This window comes from Bubalus kerabau, chromosome 3 (assembly GCF_029407905.1).
Source record: "Bubalus kerabau isolate K-KA32 ecotype Philippines breed swamp buffalo chromosome 3, PCC_UOA_SB_1v2, whole genome shotgun sequence".
In the NCBI taxonomy this organism is placed as follows: domain Eukaryota; kingdom Metazoa; phylum Chordata; class Mammalia; order Artiodactyla; family Bovidae; genus Bubalus; species Bubalus kerabau.
The window spans coordinates 89318074-89339000 of NC_073626.1; positions in this window are offsets into that span (position 1 = coordinate 89318074).

Here is a 20927-nt window from a genome sequence, read left to right on the forward strand (position 1 = left end):
TTTGCTCAACATTATTTGGCAGCTCTAGAGGGGAGTGGGGCTTGGGGGAGAAGTGGATATATGTATGGTTCTTCCATGTTCACCAGAAACTATCACAAAATTATCACATGTTGTGAGGTATTGAGGCTATACCTCAGTACAAAGTAAAAAGTTTTTTTAAAAAAGAAAAACACTAAAAAAAAAAAGAATAGGCAATTTAAGCAAAAATTGAATTACAGCTCTTTCTACATATATAACAGGTTAATTTTAATGTTTGAAGTTTTCACTACATGCAAAAAAGGCATAATTTTAATGTTTGAATTTAGTTAAATTTAATCAAGGACTCACACTTATAAGGATGACCAATAAAAAAAAATTTTTTTAAGTATTAGCAAAGATGTGGAGAAAATGGAATCCTTGTAAGGATTACAAGGAAGTAATCCTTGTAATTACTTGTAATTCACCAGTAAGGAAGTAAAATGATGTAGCCACTGTAGTGGCTTCTCAAAAAAAAAAATAAAATAAAATAAAATTACCATATGATCCAGCAATTCTATTTCTGCATGTACATACAAAATAATTGAAAGCATAGTTTCAAAGAAATATATGCACAGCCATGTTGATAGCAGCATTATATGCAACAGCCAAAAGATGGAAGCAACCCAAGTGTCCACTGATGGATGAATGGACAAACAAAATGTGGTATATACAAACAATGGAATATCATTCAGCCTCATAAAGATAGGAGATATTTTACATGATACAACATGGATGAACCTTGAGGACATTACACTAAATGAAATAAGCCAGTCACTAAAAGACAAATACTGCATGATGTCACTTACATGAGGTACCCAGAGTAGTTAAGTTCATTAGAGACAGACAGTAGAATGGTGGTTGCCAGGGGCTAGGGGGAGGGAAGAATGGGGAATAGCCCTGTTATGGCTCCATGGTTTCAGAGTTTTCCCCAGTTTTATCCATTCTCTTATCATATAGATATGGTAAATATTTACTTACACAGTAAAATCACCAGAATTTTCTCCTAAATTTGCATAAGTAAAGTTATTCATCAAATTTGATAATATTATCATGAAATTTAATAATACTTAAGCCAAGAAACAGTTGGTCAAGCAAACGGGGAATCTAACACTAATTTCACTGGTTCATTAACAATAATAAAGCATCTCATAGCCAGTATATTGTCGCATGTAACATCTTTTTCAAGACTAATGGACAAGGCTGTAGTCAGTGTTTATTTCTATCAAAGTTCACTTTTTGTAGTCAATTATAATTTATTCATATTTTATATTTCAAGTTTGTAACATATACAAATTATCTGACTCATACAGTTATGTTCATCCATTAGATGTTGTCCATTAATTTTTATGGCAGAAAATTACATTTTCAAAATGTGAAACATGCTTTCCTTATCCTGTGCAGCAAATAGTTTATCTTTATCATTTTACACTGCTGAACAAATTGAAAATATCTTGCAACTACTTTGGATTATTAATTTCAAAAGAGAAAATATTTTATCAGTATTTCCATAAGGAATTTGCAATTGTAATTTCACAAGCCACACACACACACAAAATGGACTACTTTTTTTTTTTTTTTTTAATATCTAGAAGCAGAGATGATGTTTGGGGAAAAGAGAGAAAAGTCACAGTAAAAAAAAAAAATCAGTAAATTGTTTCATAAAAAATGCTCTCCTAAAAAATAACTGATTAGAACTCAAAATTGTTCCCACTGCTTTTCACTTGTTTCAATGAAAGGGAAGTTCCCTCATATCAGAGCCACCTTCCTGATGAAACACAGAATGACAAGGTTTTGACTTAATAAGTTGCAGTTGACTTTTGCCTTCTGCCTTAATATTTGGGTATTGCACAAAAAGAAAAAAATAGAAAAGAACTGATATTCAACATTCTCCCAAGTTAAGACTACCTTTCCAGTAGGAATAATTCCTAGCTTTGTCAAGCAATTTTCTAATAATAATACTTTTTTATTGCTTATAATGCCATGACCAGCATGGTTCATGTTCCAGAGCAGTGTTGTGGCTAAAAATATACCATCTTCTCAAATAAACTGAATTTCAATTGCAAAATAAACCATATTCTTATATTTCCTGAACTATGATGAGTATGTATGAGTCCAAGTAATTCTTCTTAAAATTTTCTTTCTCTCTCCCTTCCTATCTGTCACCATTACTATTATTATTTTTTTGAGCTTTTTAAAAAATTTATTTCTAAATGTGTTATTTTTTTCTATCTATAAGTGGTATTTATAAAAAATTTAACTTCCAACTTCATATTGTTAGCATAAAGAAAAGGTATTGATTTCATAAGCTTACACTATATCTGGCTATATTATACAATTCTTTTATTAAATCTAATATGAAGAAGTGAAAGTATTAGTCACTCAGTCATGTCCAACTCTTTGCAACCCCATGGACTGTAGCCCACCAGGCTTTTCTATCCATGGAATTCTCCAGGCAAGAACACTGGACTGGGTAGCCATTCTCTTCTCCAGGGGATCTTCTCAACCCAGAGATCAAACCCGGGTCTCCTGCATTCCAGGCAGATTCTTTACCATCTGAGCCACCAGGGAAGCCCTAATTCAGAAAATTAAAGAGGACTTCACTTCACTTGTATTAGAATTAGGCTTTTATTAATTCTAATATGAGGACCTCTTTAATTTTCTGAATATACAGATCTATCATCTGAAATAAAGGCACTGTTGTTTCTTTTGCCTACAAAGGGGCTAGCCATGTCCCTCCCCCGTCTAGTATATTTCCATATCATAAATGATTAGGGCATTTCTCCTGGGATAAAACTTAAGAATGAATCTCTAAACAAGGTAGGCATCGTTCTTGAAAAAGATGGAGGTTCCAGCATGGACAGTAGGGTCATAGAGTGAAGGCTAGCAGGAACCAGTTAGAAAGAAGGGAGGACAGAATGCGACCATTACTATTATTCCTGGATCTTTCTTCTAACTCCCCCCCAAAATTTCCCCTAAAATACCTTCAACCTTTATGATCTTTTTTTTTTTTTTTACTATTTTCAACTTATTTTCCCTCTCTTAGCCTCTCATTATATAAATTCACATTATATATAAATTGACAGTAGATTGTTAAACATCTTCCCACTGTTCCCACCTCTCTCTCTCTCTCTTTCTTTCTCTCTATGCCTGTTCTATTTTGTCTCCAAAGAGAAACTGGCAAGACAGTGTGAGGGGAAAAAAAAATGACTGAGCAGAGCTGAATATCTCTTTTGCAGATAGGTTGTTAGTACAAGAAAGAAACTAAAAATCTGAAACACCAGTAATTTTTGGTCTGTTGCATTCTAATAGTTACAAAATTCACTGCCTTTCCAATAAAAATATAAAGCTGCTCAAAAAGACTCTAAAAACCCTAAAGTTCTCCCTTCATCCAGATCTTAGTTCTTAAGTAACAAAAGCAGCAAAACCTAATATACTGAAGATCCTTTCCACTTCTTTTTGAGTACCTCTGAGAGTTTAAAACCTAGAAGAAAAGGGGGTTCCTGCAACTGTTTTTTGTTCTAGACATTTCTGCCTGGGAGAGCTGCGTTGATGTTGATGTGGGTTGAAGTTTTGGCCCAAAGCACCATGAAATTCCCGCCCATGATGTGAGTCCCAAAAACATCTGGGGTCTTTGCGCAATGAGTCTCTAAATCTTCATTTCCCCGTGCGGCACACACACAGGCTGCTTGCTACACACTGTGATTTAATCAGCTGCCTTTAGAAAAACAGGCACTTAGAATTCTAACATATTGGAAGCAGTGGTGGTGTTTTGAAAGTCATAGCAGGATCACACTTAGACCCTAGGACAGCACTAAGTCCAGAGCTCTTTGTCTCTCCTTGCAGCCCATCTCTTTGCACGAACTAAACTTCTCTTTCGGTCAAAAGGACACAGGATGAACTATGAGCATGAAAGCACCATTTCCTTGTCTCATGAATCAGTAAGTGACTTGGTTCCCCATTAGGTCACCATGGAACGCAGACTGTAACAGGAACACAGGAAAGCTCCAAAGAGGGAGGGGAGGGCGCTGTTCTGGAATACCGTTGCCAGAGTAACATAAACCTGGTGTGTTTTCACAAGGAAATGAGTCACTTGTTTCTGTTGGCTAAAACTCTGTTTTCTTTAATTTCATATTTTAGCTGTCTAATATACGCTGAAAGAGCCCAGGGTTTCCAGTCTTCAGATGAAGATAATTTGTTAATTAAAAGCTCAACAGAGGGTTTGCGTGGTAATTAAACAGAGTGGGATAAAAGGAACACTCATGCAACCAGAAGCACGTAGCAAAGGCCAGGGCAAGAGGCCTCAAACCTTCATTTGTGCTTCTTGTGGGGCAGGGGCCAGGGGCAGGCACAGCACATTGAGATAATTCAGAAGAAAACAGCAATGATAAATAAAACTTACCAATTTACCAAAACCAATTTGTTAAACAAAAATATGGTATACTCAAAGTCAGGATAAGTTTGCTTTTAATTATTGAAGTATTTAATTAATTAAGTAATTAACATTATTTTAATGTTTTTCTTTCTTTGGAATGGTTTAGCATTAGAAAAGTATTACAGCAGAAGTTGCAAATGCTAAGGTCCACATGGCTCGGGCTGGCTATGGGTGACAAGAGACAAGGGAACTGTGGCATTCTAGCAAAAAACGTGAGCCGACAACACATGTATATGAGCCAGATTTGGCCTATGGATTTCGAAACAGGGACCTCCATTCCAGAGTGCAAAGAAAGACAGTGTTCTTCACTTTTATTGGAAGACTTGCTTTCTTTTAAGTGTATACACTGATAAAAATGTCACCATCCATTAAAAATTTTAATTACCACAACCATGTACATTAAGCAGTTAGTACTTGCTTTTAGAAATCAGGCATAGTACCTCTTCAGGTTCCCCAAATTTATGGTCGTTTGGTAGTACACTGGCTGTATTTTTTCTCCCTGTTTGTTTTGACACCTTTTTAAGCAAGTGATCAGTACCCTTGTCTCTAATGCATTAAAGCCTCTTCCTCCACCATCCCAGAATCCTATGCTCAACTGCCCACTTTACTGGAACAATTGACCTGCTAAACACTGTACCTAATGGCCTTTTTTCAGTCCCTATTCCCCTTGGTCTTCCTCCTGTGTTAGCCGTTATCAGAGCTACTCCTTGTTTATACCCCTCTCCTTCATCAGCTTCCCCCTCAATCACTTTTAATTTCCCTCTTTATCCTTTTGTCCTTCGACGACTTCCATATGTAAATTATCCAAGTCTGATCTCACCTCTGGACATTTTTACTTGATACCCAGTGTACCACTCCAACACAGTATTTTAAAAATCCTACTACCCGTCTTCTTCTTCTAAAGCAGCATCTCTTCCTGACTTCATTGCTTCTGTCATTGCTTCATGTTCTCTCTTTAAGACAATCTCATCTGCAGGATCTCATCTTTGATTCTTCCCTTTTCTCCCTTTCTCTTACAGATCTGATCAGTCACCAAATGTGTTGATTCTTATAAAATCATCTATTTGTATCCACACCTTCCTTTCCAATTCCATAGCCACGCCTTTATCTAGAATCTTAGTTATCTCTTCACATCTAATTTATTACAGCAGTTTCCTAATTGGTCTCTGCCTGCAGTCACTCAGTGCTGCAATCCATGCTGTTCAATGCAGCTAGATATGCTTCAATGAAAAACTCCACTGTGCAGAGTTCATCCCTTCTCAGAGCTTCCAGTGACATCCCCTGCCTTGAAGAAGTTCGGACATCACAGTCTACTGTTAAAGGTCTCCACCTCTTATGCCCTTTCTTTATCTTGCCCTTATCTCCCCATATCTAACACTAAGTCTTTCCCTCTGGTCTAATCTATGCAATGTCTTGTTCTCTCCCCCTCCATACTTCCTACCACTCAAACACAGCTCATCCTAGAAAGGATACTCTTCCTGTTTTGTTCCTACTTACTGCCTTGGCCCCCATCTTCTTGCTGAAGCCTTTCCTGATCATACAGGCAGGTCTTGCCATATTTTTGCTCCTATTTATTTAATTTTTCATGTATTTGGGCTTTGCCCTCATCAAGAATTCCTTGCCTTCTAAAGGCAAGAAGAATATTTCTGGTTCACAACTCCTGTAGTTACAGTGATATAGCCACAGTAGGTTTTCTATAATTATTTCATGAAAAAAGATGGCAATTATCTTAATAATGTCATCCATAGCTACTAAATTGTATGCTGAGTTGAATATTTTTAATACATTTTAATGAGTGTGTTTTCAAGATTTTCATAACTTCTTTCATAGACATCATTTGTTCATCTTTCATGCATGTCTAAAAGATTTAAGAACATTAATTAGGTGTCTAATTAATTTGTATCATAATTAACATCATCCACATCCTTATTTGGCATCTACATTCTTCCTTTTCCCCTTAGATACATTTTTTTCTTTTCAGGAATTTTTTTTTTTTTTTTTGCTTCCTCCTATATTTGTATTTATATTACATGTGCTTTACTAAATCTCATTTTTATTTTTTAAAGTACTATTTAATTTTTAGAATTCTAAGTCATTTAATTTAGAATTCTAATTCTAAAGTATAAAATGTATATACTGTCCTACTTTTTTAGTTCCCTTTTTTCCCAATGGGTAACTATTTTATTAACTTCTTATTTACTCCATCTGAGAAATGTTAAGCATGTACAAGCCAATATGGTTTCTTTTTTCCACCCACTTTTCTGTATTTTTTTAAACACTTTTCAGCACCTTGCTCTTCCCAATTTATAGTATATCTTCAGTTCTATAGTCTTCCACATTCTTTTCAACAGCTATCTGGCCTTCCATAACATGATGTACCATAATTTATTGAAGCAGTTCCCCACTGATAGAATTTAGGTAGTTTCCAGTCATTTACTGTTATACAAGGTAGCATGCATACTTGTACATAAACTTTTTGCAGGTATGCAAGTATATGCATGGTATAACTTTTAAAAAATAGAAGTTCCACGTCTAAGGTTCTGTTCAGTTCAGTTCAGTCACTCAGTCATGTCTGACTCTTTGCGACCCCATGAATCGCAGCACGCCAGGCCTCCCTGTCCATCACCAACTCCTGGAGTTCACCCAAACTCATGTCCATCAAGTCGGTGATGCCATCCAGCTATCTCATCTTCTGTCATCCCCTTCTCCTCCTGCCCTCAATCCCTCCCAGCATCAGGGTCTTTTCCAATGAGTCAGTTCTTCACATCAGGTAGCCAAAGTATTGGGGTTTCAGGTTCAGCATCAGTCCTTGCAGTGAACACTGGTCTCCTTTAGGATGGACTGGTTGGATCTCCTTGCAGTCCAAGGGACTTGCAAGAGTCTTCTCCAGGACCATGTGTATAATTTTGACAGATACTCCAAATATAATTGATTATTTTATACTCACACAAGTGATGCATTAACAGTGCCTATTTCTCCAAAGTCTTATGAATATAGTATGTTATCAAACTTTTGGGGTTTAATAGATGAAAAATTGATTAAAGATAGATTTTTAAAATGATCTTGTGATAGAATTCCTATAACAACATTAATTTTAAGGGTACAATTTGATGAGTTTTGGCAAAACCATAGGTAGTCATGTCACCACGACCACAAATGTAATGCAGAGAGCTCTTATCACACACAAAAATTCCCCATGCTCCTTGATAGCCAATGCCTTACCCACTTCCCCAGCCCCTAACAACTACTCATTTGCTTTCAGTTACTATAGTTTTGTCTTTTATAGAACTTCATATAAACTTTATGTAGTATATACTCTTCTCTTGTAATTTTTTCCCTTAGCAAAATTTTTCTGAACATCACCCATGCATGCATAACTATCTTTCATTCTTTTCTGTTGCACAGTAGTACTCCATTTTAAGGGTAAACTAAAATTCACTTACTTATTTACCCACTTCATGGACATACTGGTTATTTTCAATTTGGAACTATTAGGAAGAAAGCTGCAGTCAATATTTGAGTGTGTTTGTGTTAAAATGTCTTTATTTCTTTGGATAAACTACTAGAAGTGGTATTGCAGAGTTCTCTGGTGTGTATTTTTAACATTATAAGAAACTGCCAAATTGTTGCAGTACCATTTTTCATTCCCATTAACAAAATGTGAAAGTTTCATTTGTACCATATTCTTACCAATACAAAATATTGCCAGTTTTTAACCATACTCATTTTAGTGGATGTGTAATGGTAATTGAGGTTTTAATTTGCTTTTTCTTTATGACTAATGATGTTGAGCATCTTTTCGTGTGCTTACTTGCCATTCATATATCCTCTTTGGTGAAATGTCTATTCAAATATTTTGCCCAGTATTTATCATGTTGCTTTCCTGTTACTGAGTGTAAATAGTATTCTCCTATATTCTAGCTAAAGTCTATTATTAGAGATATATTTTACAAATCTTTCGTGACTTTGTACAGGAGACAGGGAGATAGACCATTCTCAAGAAAAAGAAATGCAAAAAAGCAAAATGGCTGTTTGAGGAGGCTTTACAAATAGCTGTGAAAAGAAGAGAAGCCAAAAGCAAAGGAGAAAAGGAAAGATATACCCATTTGAATGCAGAGTTCCAAAGAAGAGCAAGGAGAGATAAGAAAGACTTCTTCAGTGATCTGTGCAAAGAAATAGAGGAAAACAACAGAATGGGAAAGACTAGAGATCTCTTCAAGAAAATTAGAGATACAAAGATATCCATGCAAAGATATGGGCTCGATAAAGGACAAAAATGGTATGGACCTAACGGAAGCAGAAGATGTTAAAAAGAGGTGTCAAGAATACACAGAAGAACTGTCCAAAAAAGATCTTCATGACCCAGATAATCACGGTGGTGTGATCACTCACCTAGAGCCAGACATCCTGGAATGCAAAGTCAAGTGATCCTTAAGAAGTATCACTACAAACAAAGCTAGTGGAGGTGATGGAATTCCAATTGGAGCTACTTCAAATCCTAAAAGATGATACTATGAAAGTGCTGCACTTAATAGGCCAGCAAATTTGGAAAATTCAGGAGTGGCCAAAGCACTGGAAAAGGTCAGTTTTCATTTCAGTCCCTAATAAAGGCAATGCCAAAGAATGCTCAAACTACTGCACAATTGTACTCATCTCATATGCTAGCAAAGTAATGCTCAAAATTCTCCAAGCCAGGCTTCAACAGCACATGAACCGTGAACTTCCAGATGTTCAAGCTGGTTTTAGAAAAGGCAGAGGAACCAGAGATCAAATTGCCAACATCTGCTGGATCATAGAAAAACCAAGAGAATTCCAGAAAAATATCCATTTCTGCTTTATTGACTATGCCAAAGGCTTTGATTGTGTGGATCACAATAAACTGTGGAAAATTCTGAAAGAGACGGGAATGCCAGACCGCCTGACCTGCCTCTTTAAAATCTGTATGCAGGTCAAGAAGCATGTTCCATGTCCAGTTCTAACAACAGACTGGTTCCAAATAGGAAAAGGAATACGTCAAGGATGTATATTGTCACCCTGCTTATTTAACTTATATACGGAGTACATCATGAGGCTGGATGGGTGAATGAAGCTGGGCTAGAGGAAGCACAAGCTGGAATCAAGATTGCCAGGATAAATATCAATAACCTCAAATATGCAGATGATACCACCCTTATGGCAGAAAGTGAAGAAGAACTAAAGAGCCTCTTGATGAAAATGAAAGAGGAGAGTGAAAAAGTTGGCTTAAAGCTCAACATTCAGAAAACAAAGATCATGGCATCTGGCCCCATCACTTCATGGCAAATAGGTGGAGAAACAGTGGCTGACTTTATTTTTGGGAGCTCCAAAATCACTACAGATGGTGACTGAGGCCATGAAATTAAAAGACACTTACTCCTTGGAAGAAAAGTTATGACCAACCTAGACAGCATATTAAAAAGCAGAGACATTATTTTACCAACAAAGGTCCATCTAGTCAAGGCTATGGTTTTTCCTGTGGTCATGTATGGATGTGAGAGTTGGACTATAAAGAAAGCTGACTGCCAAAGAATTGATGCTTTTGAACTGTGGTATTGGAGAAGACTCTTGAGAGTCCCTTGGACTGCAAGGAGATCCAACCAGTCCATCTTAAAGGAGATCAGTCCTGGGTGTTCACTGGAAGGACTGATGTTGAGGCTGAACCTCCAATACTTTGGCCACCTGATGTGAAGAACTGACTCACTTGAAAAGACCCTGATGCTGGGAAAGACTGAAGGCAGGAGGAGAAGGGGATGACAGAGGATGAGATGGTTGGATGGCATCACCGACTCAATGGGGATGAGTTTGAGTAAACTCAGGGAGTTGGTGATGGACAGGGAGGCCTGGCGTGCTATAGTCCATGGGGTCGCAGAGAGTTGGACACGACTGAGCAATTGAACCAAACTTACAAATCTTTCTTCCAGGCTGTGGCTTTTCTTTCATTTTTTCAACAGTCTTTTGAAGATAAAAGGATTCAAATTTTTTACTTTATTTATTGAACTTCAGTCCATTGCAACTACTTACGACTTTATGTTTGTCCTATCTAACAAATCTCTGTTTACCATGGTCACATAGGTTTTCACCTATATTTATTTTTCTAAAAGTTATTAGCCTAGCTTTCATATTTCGGTCTATGATCCATTTTGAGTTAATTCTTGCATATGATATAAGGTAACAGTTGTGTTTCATCTTTTTATGTATAGATATCCATTTAGTCTAGCACGGTTTGTTGAAAAGACTATATTCTTCTGTTGAATTATCTTGACACTTTGGTCAAAAATCAAATGCCATTATATGAGAGTTTATTTCTGGACACTCCTCTGTTCCATTGCTCAGTCTATATTTATACCAATGTTTCACTGTCTTAATGATTTTACCTATGTAATAAGTCTTGAATTCAGATAGTGTAAGTTCTATAATTTTGCTTTTCTTCAAAAGCATGTTGTGAAACCTCCCTGGTGGTCTAGTCGTTAGCACTTTGCCTTCCAATGCAGGGAATGTGGGTTCTATACCTGGTCAGGGAGCTGGGACCCCACATGCCTTGCAGGTAGGTAAAAAAGCAAAACATGAAACAAACAATACTGTAACAAATTCAGTACTTTTTTTTTAAGTGTATTGATTATTCTAGGTATTTTTTATTTCTACATACCTGTAGAATTACCTTGTCAGTTTCATAAATATTGCTAGAATTTTTATTGTGATAACATTGAAATTATATATCAACTGGGGGGAAATTAACATCTTTGCAATATTTTCTTCTAATCCATAAAGATGACTTTTCTTTTTATCAATTTTGATTTTTCTTTTTTGTCAGCAGTATTCTGTAGATTTTTGCACAGATTTTGAATATGTCTTCAAAACTTAATTTTAAATATTTCATATTTTGATGCTCTTATAAATGACATTTAATTTCAATTGCTTAGCACAGAATCACATAGAAATATATTTGTTTTTTAATACCAATCTTATAATGCATGCATGCTCAGTAACTCAGTCATGTCCAACTCTTTGCAGCCCCATGGACTGTAACCCACCAGCTTCTTCTGTCCATGGGATTTCCCAGGCAAGAATCCTGGAGTGGATTGCCATTTCCTTCTCCAGCAGATCTTCCCAACCTATCTTCCCTAGTCTCCTGCATTGGTGGGCAGATTCTTTACCAGTAAGCCACCTGAGAAGCCTGATCTTCTTGTATTGTTCAGTCACTAAGTCGTGTCCGACTCAACTGTAGCACTCCAGGCTTCCCTGTCTTTCACTGTTTCTAGGTTTGCTCAAACTTGTGTCCATTGAGTCAGTAATGCCATCCAACAATATCAGCCTCTGTCCTCCCCTCTCCTCCCACCTTCAATCTTTCCCAGCTTCAGGGTCTTTTCCAATGAGTCACCTCTTCGCATCATGTGGTCAAAATATTGGAGCTTCAGCTTTAGCATTAGTCCTTGCAATGAATATACAGGGTTGATTTCCTTTCGGATTGACTGGTTGGATCTCCTTGCTGTCCAAGGGACTCTCAAGAGCCTTCTCCAGCACCACAGTTACAAAGCATTAATTTTTGGTTCTCAGCCTTCTTTATGGTCCAACTCGCACATCCATAAGTATTCTGAGCACATAAAGGTAAGATAAGCTAATCTATGATGTTTGGTAGTTAAGATGTATTAAATGAATTTTTGACTTAGGATATTTTCAATTTATGATGGGTTTACTGAAATGTAACCCTATCATAAATTGAGGGAGATCTGCAGAATTTTATTTTTTTAATCTACGTGTCTTTCATTTATTTTCCTTGCCATACCGTACTAGCTAGTATCTCCAATACCATGTAGGGAAAAAATGGGAATAACATATTTTGCCTCGTTCCTGCTCTGAGATAACCTATAAACTGTGAATTTATTTACTTCTCCTTCAGGTTCTATCAGTTTTCACTTCATGTATTTTGAAGCACTGTTAGTAGGTGCCCGCACACTTAGGTTTGTTTTGTTCTCTTGATAAACTGACTTGTTTATCCCAAGAAATAGTCCTCTTTCCCTGTTGCTTATTGTTTCTTGTAAATTCTGTTTATATTAATAAAGGCATCCAAGCTTTTTTACTTAGTGTGTTTGTATGGTGTTATTTTTTCATGTTTTTTCTTTTAACCTAGGTCTTTAAATTTATGGGTTTCTTATAAACAGCATATCACTGGATCCTGCATTTTAACACAGTGTCTGACAGTATCTATATTTTAATTGGGGTATTTAGACTATCTACATTTAACATGATTAATAATGCAGAGTAGTTTAAATCTACTGTTTTCCGACTTGTTTCTTTCTGGTCCAGTCATTCTTTGTTTCTTCTCCCCCCACTGCACCCCCGACTCGCTCATTTTCTGTCTTCTTTTAGGTTAACTAAGTGTTTTTTTACAACTCCATTTTATCTTTACTGTTGACTAATTAGCTATATCTCTCTGTTTATTTCAGTAATTGCTTTAGGATTTGAACTTTAACTTATCACAGTCTGCTTTTAAATAAGATTGTACCCTCTATAACTATAAGTGTAAGAACCATTCAATAGTGTACTTCTATCCTATCCTTCTATTCTATCATAAGATGACACCACCCTTATGGCAGAAAGTGAAGAAGAACTAAAGAGCCTCTTGATGAAAGTGAAAGAGGAAAGTCAAAAAGTTGGCTTAAAGCTCAACATTCAGAAAACAAAGATCATGGCATCCGGTCCCATCACTTCATGGCAAATAGATGGGGAAACAATGAAAACAGGGAGAGACTTTATTCTTGGGGGGGGGCCTCCAAAATCACTGTAGATGGTGACTGTAGCCATGAAATTAAAAGACACTTACTCCTTGGAAGAAAACCAACCTAGACAGCATATTAAAAAGCAGAGACAAGTCAAATAAATAACCTAACTCTACACCTAAAGCAACTAGAAAAGGAAGAAATGAAGAACCCCAGGGTTAGTAGAAGGAAAGAAATCTTAAAAATCAGGGCAGAAATATATGCAAAAGAAACAAAAGAGACCATAGCAAAAATCAACAAAGCCAAAAGCTGGTTCTTTGAAAGGATAAATAAAATTGACAAACCATTAGCCAGACTCATCAAGAAACAAAGGGAGAAAAATCAAATCAATAAAATTAGAAATGAATATGGAGAGATCACAACAGACAACACAGAAATACAAAGAATCATAAGAGACTACTATCAGCAATTATATGCCAATAAAATGGACAACGTGGAAGAAATGGACAAATTCTTAGAAAAGTACAACTTTCCAAACTGAACCAGGAAGAAATATAAAATCTTAACAGACCCATCACAAACACAGAAATTGAAACTGTAATCAGAAATCTTCCAGCAAACAAAAACCCAGGTCCAGATGGCTTCACAGCTGAAATCTACCAAAAATTTAGAGAAGAGCTAACACCTATCCTACTCAAACTCTTCCAGAAAATTGCAGAGGAAGGTAAACTTCCAAACTCATTCTATGAGGCCACCATCACCCTAATACCAAAACCTGACAAAGATGCCACAAAGAGAGAAAACTACAGGCCAATATCACTGATGAACATAGATGCAAAAATCCTTAACAAAATTCTAGCAATCAGAATCCAACAACACATTAAAAAGATCATACACCATGACCAAGTGGGCTTTATCCCAGGGATGCAAGGATTCTTCAATATCCGCAAATCAACCAATGTAATACACCACATCAACAAATTGAAAAATAAAAGCCATATGATTATCTCAATAGATACAGAGAAAGCCTTTGACAAAATTCAACATCCATTTATGATAAAAACTCTCCAGAAAGCAGGAATAGAAGGAACATACCTCAACATAATAAAAGCTATATATGACAAACCCTCAGCAAACATTATCCTCAATGGTGAAAAATTGAAAGCATTTCCCCTAAAGTCAGGAACAAGACAAGGGTACCCACTTTCACCATTACTATTCAACATAGTTTTGGAAGTTTTGGCCACAGCAATCAGAGCAGAAAAAGAAATTAAAGGAATCCAAATTAGAAAAGAAGAAGTAAAACTCTCATTGTTTGCAGATGACATGATCCTCTACATAGAAAACCCTAAAGACTCCACCAGAAAATTACTAGAGCTAATCAATGAATATAGTAAAGTTGCAGGATATAAAATCAACACACAGAAATCCCTTGCATTCCTATACACTAATAATGAGAAAATAGAAAAAGAAATTAAGGAAACAATTCCATTCACCATTGCAACAAAAAGAATAAAATACTTAGGAATATATCTACCTAAAGAATCTAAAGACCTATATATAGAAAACTATAAAACACTGGTGAAAGAAATCAAAGAGGACACTAATAGATGGAGAAATATACCATGTTCATGGATCAGAAGAATCAATAGAGAGAAAATGAATATACTACCCAAAGCAATCTATAGATTCAATGCAATCCCTATCAAGCTACCAACGGTATTTTTCACAGAGCTAGACAAATAATTTCACAATTTGTATGGAAATACAAAAAACCTCGAATAGCCAAAGCAATCTTGAGAAAGAAGAATGGAACTGGAGGAATCAACCTGCCTGACTTCAGGCTCTACTACAAAGCCACAGTCATCAAGACAGTATGGTACTGGCACAAAGACAGAAATATAGATCAATGTAACAAAAAAAAAGCCCAGAGATAAATCCACACACCTATGGACACCTTATCTTTGACAAAGGAGGCAAGAATATACAATGGATTAAAGGCAATCTCTTTAACAAGTGGTGCTGGGAAAACTGGTCAACCACTTGTAAAAGAATGAAACTAGAACACTTTCTAACACCATACACAAAACTAAACTCAAAATGGATTAAAGATCTAAACGTAAGACCAGAAACTATACAACTCCTAGAGGAGAACATAGGCAAAACATAAATCACAGCAGGATCCTCTATGACCCACCTCCCAGAATATTGGAAATAAAAGCAAAAATAAACAAATGGGACCTAATTAAAATTAAAAGCTTCTGCACAACAAAGGAAACTATAAGCAAGGTGAAAAGACAGCCTTCGGAATGGGAGAAAATAATAGCAAATGAAGCAACTGACAAACAACTAATCTCAAAAATATACAAACAACTTCTGCAGCTCAATTCCAGAAAAATAAACCACCCAATCAAAAAATGGGCCAAAAAACTAAACAGACATTTCTTCAAGAAGACATACAGATGGCTAACAAACACATGAAAAGATGCTCAACATCACTCATTATCAAAGAAATGCAAATCAAAACCACAATGAGGTACCATTTCACGCCAGTCAGAATGGCGGCGATCCAAAAGTCTACAAGCAATAAATGCTGGAGAGGATGTGGAGAAAAGGGAACCCTCTTACACTGTTGGTGGGAATGCAAACTGGTACAGCCACTATGGAGAACAGTGTGGAGATTCCTTAAAAAACTGCAAATAGAACTGCCTTATGACCCAGCAATCCCACTGCTGAGCACACACACCAAGGAAACCAGAATTGAAAGAGACACATGTACCCCAATGTTCATCGCAGCACTGTTTATAATAGCCAGGACATGGAAGCAACCTAGATGTCCATCAGCAGATGAATGGATAAGAAAGCTGTGGTACCTATACACAACGGAGTATTACTCAGCCATTAAAAAGAATACATTTGAATCAGTTCTAATGAGGTGGATGAAACTGGAGCCTATTATACAGAGTGAAGTAAGCCAGAAAGAAAAACACCAATACAGTATACTAATGCATATATATGGAATTTAGAAAGACGGTAACGACAACCCTGTATGCGAGACAGCAAAAGACACACAGATGTATAGAACAGTCTTTGGACTCTGTGGGAGAGGGAAAGGGTGGGGTGATTTGGGAGAATGGCATTGAAACATGTATAATATCATATAAGAAATGAATCGCCAGTCCAGGTTCGATGCAGGATACAGGATGCTTGGGGCTGGTGCACTGGGATGATCCAGAGGGATGGTATGGGGCGGGAGGTGGGAGGGGGGTTCAGGAAGGGGAACATGTGTATACCTGTGGTGGATTCAAGTTGATGTATGGCAAAATCAATACAATATTGTAAAGTTAATAATAATAAAGAAATGATAAATGGTTAAAAAATATATTGAGGTAGAAAATTTCAAAAAAAATAAAAATAAAAAGCAGAGACATTAATTTGCCAACAAAGGTCCATCTAGTTAAGGCTATGGTTTTTCCAGTAGTCATGTATGGACGTGAGAGTTGGACTATAAAGAAAGCTGAGTGCCGAAGAATTGATGCCTTTGAACTGTCGTGTTGGAGAAGACTCTTAAGAGTCCCTTGGACTGCAAGGAGATCCAACCAGTCCATCCTAAAGGAAATCAGTCCTGAATATTCATTGGAAGGACTGGTGCTGAAGCTGAAACGCCAATACTTTGGCCACGTGATGCGAAGAGCTGACTCATTTGAAAAGACCCTGATGCTGGGAAAGATTGAAGGTGGGAAGAGAAGGGGATGACAGAGGATGAGATGGTTGGATGGCATCACCGACTCAATGGGTATGCTGCTGCTGCTGCTGCTAAGTCACTTCAGTAGTGTCTGACTCTGTGCAACCCCATAGATGGCAGCCCACCAGGTTCCCTCGTCCCTGGGATTCTCCAGGCAGGAACACTGGAGTGGGTTGCCATTTCCTTCTCCAATGCGTGAAAGTGAAAAGTGAAAGTGAAGTCGCTCAGTTGCATCCGACTCTTAGCGACCTCATGGACTGCAGCCTACCAGGCTCCTCTGTCCATGGGATTTTCCAGGCAAGAGTACTGGAGTGGGTTGCCATTGCCTTCTCCACAGTGGGCATGAGTTTGAGTAAACTCCAGTACAGGGAGGCCTGGGGTGCTACAGTCCATGAGGTCGCAAACAGTCAGACACAACTGAGCAACTGAACTGAACTGATTCTGTCCTTCTGTTCTTTGTGTTACTTTGTCATGCTTTTTACTGCTGTTTACGGCGGACTTCAGTCCGTGGGGTCGCAAAGACTCAGACACGACTAAGAGACTAAGCACAGCACATATGCTTTAACATCTACAATACATTGCTGGTATTTTTGCTTTAAGCAGATAACTAGGTTCATGGAGATTTTAAAAGTAAGGAAAATATGCCTATTCCCCATTTCTAGTGCTCAGCATTTCTTTGCATAGATCCGCGTTTCCCTCTGGTATTGTTTTCTTTTTCGCTGATGATTAAAAAAAAAAAAACATTTCTTGAAATACAGATATGCTGATAATGAATTCCATCACCTTTTGTGTGTCTAAATGACATTTTTCACTTTTCATTTTGACTTGTTGAAGAATTCTAGGTTGCAGATTTCTTTTCTTTTAGTACTTTAAAGATATATCTCTACTGTCTTCTGGCTTGCATAGCATCTGATAAAAATGCTTCTATCATTCCTATCTTTGTTCCTCTGTGCACAACGTGTCTGTATTCTCTGTCTGCTTTTAAGATTTTTTTCTTCGTCAGCAGTTTCAACAATTTTATTATGATGTGTTTTGTCCTGGTTTTCTGCATGTGTAATCGCTGGATTCATTGAGCTTTTTTGAATTTATGAGTTTGAATTTTCATCAGTTTGGAGTTTTTAATCAATATTTTTAAAAATATCTTTTCTATCCCCACTTTTTTATAAGACTCTAATTAAATGTATAATAAACCATCAAAAGTATTCTATAAATTATTGCTCCTCAGGTTTCTTTAATCTTTTTTTTCTTCTGTTTCATTTCAGATAGTTTCTATTGCAATGTCTTCAAATTCACTGATCTTTTATTTTACAATTACTAATTTCATATTAACCTCATCCAAAATATTTTTTGTTTTGGATATTTAATTTTCATTTATTTGAAAACTTATAAAAAGTGCTTTATACAAATATCATTTTTTTCCCTTCTGTTTCTCTTCTTGTACTGTTTATATTTTCTTACACAGGTGAAGTATATTTATTTGTTCAGTCACTCAGTCATGTCCAACTCTTTGTGACCCCATGGACTGCAGCATGCCAGGCTTCTCTGTCCTTCGGCATCTCCCAGAGCTTGCTCAAACTCATGTCCATTGAGTCAGTGATGCATATTTATAGTACCTGTTTTAACATCCTTGCCTGCTAGTTCCATCATTTCTATTTGTATTGACTGATTTTTTTCCAGAATGGATTATATTGTTTGCATTTTTGCATGCCAAGTAGTTCTTTTTTGACATTATGATTTTATGTGTTTGTTGCAGGATTTCTTGTATTACTTTTAAAAATATTGTATTTTACTTTTATGCACAATTAAGTAATCTGAAATCAGTTGCATTATTTCAAGGTTTGCTTTTAAACTTTGTTAGGATAGGTTCAGATCAGACTTTAATCTAGGACCAATAAAGCTCTACTAAAGTTCTCCTTCATGGATCACAGCCTTGTCATGGCTAAAGGGCGTTCATAACTCAATGAATCTCTGAACTATGCTGTGGAGGCCATCCAAGATGGATGGGTCATAGTGGAGAGTTCTGACAAAACGTGATCCACTGGAGGAGGAAATGGAAAACCAGTCGAGTATTCTTACCAAGAGAACCCCATGAACAGTATGACCACTGACTCCAGTGGAAAGACATAATACTGGACATTAAGTAATCTTAATGTTCAGTTGTTAAGTCATTTCTGACTCTTTATGACCATATGGACTATAACCCACCAGGCTCCTCTGTCCATGGGATTCTCTAGGCAAGAATACTGCAGTGGATTGCCGTGCCCTCCTCCAAGGGATCTTCCCAACCCAGGAATCAAACCCATGTCTCTTGCTTTCCTGCATTGGCAAGTGGGTTCTTTACCACTAGCTCCACCAGGAAGCCCTATGTTTAAAGTGCTGTTGTTGTTCAATCATTCAGTAGTGTCCGACTCTGTGACCCCATGGACTGTAACATGCCAGGCTTCCTTTTCCTTCACTATCTCTCAGAGTGTGCTCAAATTCACACTCATTGAGTCAGTGATGCCATCTAACTATCTTGTCCTCTGTCGTCCCCTTCCCTTCCTGCCTTCAATCTTTTCCAGCTTCAGGGTCTTTTCTAATGAGTTAGCTCTTCCCATCAGGTGGCCAAAGTATTGGAGCTTCAGCTTCAGCATCAGCCCTTCCAATGAATATTCAGGGTTGATTTCCTTTAGGATTAACTAGTTTGATCTCCTTGCAGTCCAAGGGACACTCAAGAGTCTTCAACACCACAGTTTGACAGCATCAGTTCTTCGATGCTCAGCCTTCTTTTTCATCCAGCTCTCACATCCATACATGACTACTGGAAAAACCATAGTTTTGACTGTATGGACCTTTGTCAGCAAAGTGATATCTCTGCTTTTTAATACACTGTCTAGGTTTGTCATAGCTTTTCCTCCAAGGACCAAGCATTTTTTAATTTTGTGGCTGCAGTCACCATCCGCAGTGATTTTGGAGCCCAAGAAAATAAAGTCTGTCACTGTTTCCCCATGTATTCAGAGAAGGCAATGGCACCCCTCTCCAGTACTCTTGCCTGGAATTAGTGATGAGTAAAATACAAAATACTCAAAAGACCCCACTGCAGATCTGTATCTCTCTGATCCAGTACCTCCTTTGAAGTATCTGCCCCATAGTTTCTAGCCTTTAGTCTCCTTGAATTCAGTTCTCTTTTCTTTTTAAGCAGGTAGTCTAGCTCTGTTAGGTTCCCTCTTTCTACACTGAAGTCTGAAAACTCTCCAGGCACAGTAAGCTAGAGTAATTATAGGTCTAATTTTTGTTTGTTAAATTTTTCTCAGGGTTCACAGACTGGGCTGCTTCTTGTTAATATCTCAAAATTATTGTCTCATATTTTGTCTAGTTTTCTACTTTTTTAACGTACAAGATTAAATCTGATATTTCTTAGTCTGCCTTGGCCATAGTAAGAGTTTCCTATCAGTTAATATTAATTTCTCTTGATATAAGTGAGGTTGAGTATCTCTTCATGCATTTAAGAAGGGGCTTTTGTATTTCTGTCTCTGAGAATGCTTTTATGTCTTTCATCCATTCTTATTGTGTTGCTGATGCTTTCATCATTTTCAATGACATCATTTAATGCTAGAATTATACTTCACTGATTCCTGTAGTTCTAAAACAGTTTTTTTCTTTAATCCATTGATATTCCAATAACTTGACCTAAAAAAATTTGAATGCTGTTCTACCTGTGTCTTAAAAATCCTTCATTACATTTTTATGTTTGCATATTTTTACAATTCCAGTGCAAACATCAATTACACAAACATTTTTAAAGTATGTAAGGCCCATTATATCTCTTCTAGAGTTTAAAAGGAGAAAACCAAGAAAAGACACATTTTATAACCTTTAAGAGTTTATTATATAGATTGAGAGAGAAAATAACATATATTTAAAGTTGAGAGGGGTACATAAAGCCAAAATTACAAAATGGGCTAAGATTAGTCATGGAATTCTCTTGGAAAAAACTGCCTCTTGAGCAAAAATTTGA